Here is a 5,431-nt window from a genome sequence, read left to right on the forward strand (position 1 = left end):
CAACTCAAGGTATCTTCTAGCTCACAGTCTACCTTAAGAGTATCTTCATGTCAGCATCCACCCAATAATTTCCTCATGTCTCCTAGGTGCCTCTAGCCTTTTCCTTCAACTTTCCTTGGCATATTTTCCCCCACTGAGATCCTTATCTCTAGGGGGAAGGAGAGTAATTAACTACCTCTAATTGTCTGCTACCTAAGAATCTCTTTTTGGGTCCTTTCCCTCATGATTTCCAAGACTTGTCTTGACTTAAAATTAAGATTAAATAATAATTATTTAAACATCATAGTTCCACTATGCCTCACGATGAGGCCCATTATTTACCAAGTTCATATAGTAAAAATAACTATAAAATATTTACAGTGTATGGGGTATTACATATGGGAAGAATGGTGTAATCTAGAAAGAGGAATCATTGGTCGTATAGTTTTAAACTTATTTAGGTACATATTGAGACTGAAGATATCCAAGTTCATGTATGGAACACCTTATATTCATTACTTGAAAATTTTGATGATGTATTTACTTAATACCTAGAAAAGAAAATCCATGAGCTAAATATTTTGATAGGATAAATTTGTTTCATGTTGAAGGGAGAAACATTAATGAAATACTATATAATTGTGGAAAATATTATAAGAAAACCGATACATCTCTAATAATTCTTGTATAACATCAAATTTTCTTCTTCTTTTGATATGTTCATCCAAACTAGGAATAGAACAATTCAAATTCTTAAATCATCCTTCAAACCTAACTCTGAAGATTTTGGTATATGTTTGATTAATGAGAAATAAGGCATGATTTATTTAGGACAATTAAATCCTAATATAGTTGTAAAGACACATAATAAAAGGAATCATGAGAAGGCCTCATTGGCATAGTAAAGGATGCTTAAAACACTATTCCCTTGATTCTAATGATGCTAGTAAAAAAAAACCAAACTTTACATACTTTAAACTCCATATAAATTAATCAGAAGGAAAGAAACAAGACATCAGGGGGTGATCCCATTTATGTGTCTCTAACTAATTCACTTAAATTTGGAACAAGTAGATGTGAAGAACTAACTGAAGAATTTACTACAGCGTATTGATCTTTGTTGGCCTATATTCACTTATATTTCCCCCACTTGTTAAATCACGACATTGATTTAATATTCATATTTTTGAATTACTGTAATATGCTCAATTTTCATTTTGAAGGATGATAATTTCTTAGGTTAACTTTTGAAATTGAAAGGAATGTGAATCACCTATTTCTATGGGATGGTTGGAGAAGCATTACAGAACGCATTTAGTAAATAGAGGCCAACTTTTTATATAATCAAGAAGTTGTACTATGGATAAATTCCACCCGTAATTTCAAGCTATTCCACAACCATACTAGAATAAATGAAAGAAACTTAAAGTGCACTACAAACCCTAACTTAGAACGTAGTCCAACCATATAATTCATAAGAAACTAGAATGATACCCAAAAAATAATAACACATACAAGGAAGGCATGAAAGTATAACACAAAAGGAAGTTAACCCATCACAAAGACAACATAATTCAAATGTGGATCATATTGTATCTGTTAGGCCAGGAGGAAACTCCTCAAATCAACATTTTCTATGCATTTAGATTGTTCATTGTTATATACATAAGGGAGTGACTCTTGGGTTTCACCTCCCAATGACTCTTCCTTTTCCATTATTTATTATTTACATTATTTACAAATGTTCAGCCAATCCCCGTGATTAGTTTTCAACATCCCCCCCTTTAATTTGAAGGGATGTTGGTGAGTCCAAGCATCGTTGTGAATATTTCAAGATTTTCTCTTCCAAGCGCTTTGGTGAAGATGCCTGCAATCTTCTCATTAGTGGAATAATAGCATAGATGAATTATCTCGGCCTCAGCATGATGTCGAATCAGATGGTCATTTTTTATTGATGTGCTTTGTTTGATCACAGAACTTTGGGTTCTTGGCCAACGTTATTGCAGAGGTGTTGTCAATCATGAGTGGAATTGAATGTACTTGTTTTACTTGCAAATCTTCCTGAATTTCCTGAGCCACACAATTTCTTTTGTTGCCTCAGCTGCTGCTACATATTCTAACTCTGTTGTGGAATCTATTAGAACTAATTGTTTTTGTGATCTCTAGGAGACAACTCCTGATCCAAGACTCATATCATAACCAGAAGTAGATACCCCAGTTTATTTGTCTCGATCGAAGTTTGAATCAGAGTATCCAAACAAGCTAAAGTTGCCCACGTGTGTATACTTGAGTCAAAAGTCTTGAGTTCCCTTCAAGTACTTTAGAACTCTTTTTGCAGCAGATAAATGACCCTCACAAGGATTTTGCATAAACTTGGAGAGGATTCCAACAACAAACAAAATGTCTATTCTCGTAGTATTCAGGTAGTTGACACTTCCTACAAGTTGTCTACACTTTGTTGCATCCTAAAATTCTTTTCCTTCAATGGATGTGAGCTTTAAGTTTTGTTCAATTGGAGTAGTTAGAGGATTGCATTCAGCGATGCCAAACCTGTTCAATAGATCTCTCATGTACTTGTTTTGAGAAAGGAATATATACCTGGGATGTTGAGTTACTTCAACACCAAGATAGTAATGAACATAGCCCAATTCAGTCATTTCAAAACCCCTCCTTAATTCCTTCTTTATGGATGAAATGTAGCTCTCATTGTTCCCTGCCATCAAAATATCATCTACATATACCACAAGATATACAAATGTTTTGCTAACTTTCTTGACAAACAAAGTTGCATCATCAAGATCATAGTGTTTGAAGTTGAGTTTCAGAAGATGCTCGCTTAACTTTTCATACCAAGCTCGTGATGCTTGCTTGAGGACATACAATGATTTCACAAGTTTGCATACTTTATGTTCATGTCCTTCGAAAACAAATCCTTCAGGCTAGGACATAAAAACATTCTCTTTTAGATATCCATTCAAGAAAGTAGTTTTTACATCCATTGGATGGACTTTCCAACCGTTCTAAGCCTCTAGGGAAAAGAGTGCCTAGATGGTAGCTCATTTTGCTGCGGGGGAAAATGTCTCCTCATAATCGACCCCTGCCTATGCAAAACCTTTTACCAAAAGCCTATCTTTGTTCTTGTCGAGTGAGCCATCAACTTTACACTTTTTCTTGTACACCCGCTTGCATCCAATTGGTTTGGTTCCCAGTGGAGGATCAACCAGCTTCCAAGTGCCATTCTTTATCATGGCATCATACTCCTTTTGCATCACTTCTTTCCATTCATCATGAGAAGCGACTTCTTTGAAGGAATTTGGTTCAAAATACGTAGACAATTTCAATTCACAATCATAAGAAACATCCATATCAATAGGTGAATCAGAATCATCTACATCACCTCCATTTTTCCTAGTTGAATTTCTTGTTCCTGTCTTTCCAACGTCATCAAGATGAACACTTTCAAGTGTCTTTGTAAGCCTCTTTGGGGGACCATTTTGAGATCGTTCAGGCTGGTCAGATGATTGAGTTGGGACTGAATCAAGATTGAGTCTCCCAAATCTGTCAGTCACATTGCTCAAAGTATCATCAGTGGTTGGAGTTTCATGTGGGAGAGAGAGTGATTCAGAAGAAGATTCCACAGATTGATCCAGTATAGGGATCCCCCCTTCAATATGTGGAATATGATTATCAAATCCTTGTAATGATTTTACATTTCTAAATCTATCAAAGTGATCAAGTTTCCACTCAACAACATTGTTAGCTTTGGAAGATTCAATAAAGATTACATCTCTAGACATAAGAAAAAAAAATTATTAACTTCATCATAGAGATGGTATGCTTTGGAGGTGTTTGAATACCCCAAGAAGATACACATACAACTCCTTGCACCAAGTTTTATATATGTACCTTTGGTATCAAGGCATAACAGGTGGAACTAAAAAACCTGAGATGCTTTACCGAAGGAATATGGCCATACCACATTTCATAAGGAGTCTTGTTTCTAATAGCATTAGATGGACATATATTATTTACATATATAGCACATAGAACTGCATCAACCCAAAACATCAATTTTAGATTCTTGAAAAACATCATGGAGCATACCATGTTTAACATTGTCGTATTCATTCTTTCAGCTACTCCATTCTCTTGGGGATTGGAAGGCACAGTTGTTTGGTGTTTGATCCCATGATGGTGAAGATAGTCTTAAAATTCATTTGAAGTGTATTATTTGCCATTATCAGTGCAAAGAGAGCCAATATGAGATTGTGAATCATTTTCAATCCATGTATGAAAGTTTTTGGATGTTTGAAAAGCATCAAATTTGTTCTTCAATAAATAAACCCAACACATTTTGGTGTAGTCATTAATAAATGCCATCATATATTTATTTCCATTTGCAGAAGGAATAGGCATTGTACTGCATAAATATGAATGTATGAGTTCAAGTTTTCTATGTGCTCTAGAATGTGAATCATGAAAAGATTGTTTGTTATGGTTTCCTAGAATGCAGGCATCGCATTGTAGGCAAACCAGTAACACCATTTTTCTTCAACAAGAGAAGGTTGTCATAGTCCAAGTGTCCAAATATAGCATGTCATAATAGACTTTATGTAAATGGACCTTCATCATAATGAGAATTGTATGAGAAATTTTGTGCACGAGCAGAGGTATGGTGCAGCTTGAGAAGCCTTTCTTCTTCTATCCCCCTCATGACAAGTGAGTGATTGAATGCTTTTCTCACCTTAACCTTGCCATAAAATATATGAATGGAGTATCCATGCTGGCAAATGTGGACCAAGGAAAACAAGTTTCTCCTCAGCTGTGGGAGATATAAAACATCATGCAAAAGAAATTCTGGAAGACCGAGAAATTTGAGCCTGATTTGCCAAACCCCAGTGGCTTGAGCGTTGATTTGTCAGCAAAGTATACTACTCGATCAACATTGTCAATAAATTCTTCAAAAAAATCTATTCTAAAAGTCATGTGGCAAGTTTCTCTTGAATCAAGTAACCAATCTTTTTTTGAAGAAGCAAGTGAAGCATTAAACAAGTCTTTATTTAGTCCAATATTACAATGTACCACAACATAGTGAGCGGATTTAGGTGCTTTACCTTTCTATTTGTCATTGGTTTTACCGTTGGGTTGATTTATTTCCTGCTTAATTCTATCCCAAGGAAACTTGCATGTGGATGCATCATGTGCAAAATCTCTATTACAATGTATGCAATTAAAATCAGACATTTTTCCTTAAGAGAGTCTGCACCCCCCCCCCCGCCGCCTCTAAAATTTCCTCCTCCTCTTCCTTTTCAACCACCTCTTCCTCTAAAAGAATCTTCAGCAAGATTCTTCTCTCTATGTGCAATAAATGGAGCTTCTTCAGAAGACTGAGGAGTTGTCTTCTTCACAAAATATTTCTCTCTCTCAACAAGTTTATTCATAAGGGAGTCAA

The sequence above is a fragment of the Pinus tabuliformis genome, chromosome 5_2 (assembly GCF_031772625.1).
Source record: "Pinus tabuliformis cultivar Carrire ecotype Pingquan chromosome 5_2, CPIR1, whole genome shotgun sequence".
Lineage (NCBI taxonomy): Eukaryota > Viridiplantae > Streptophyta > Pinopsida > Pinales > Pinaceae > Pinus > Pinus tabuliformis.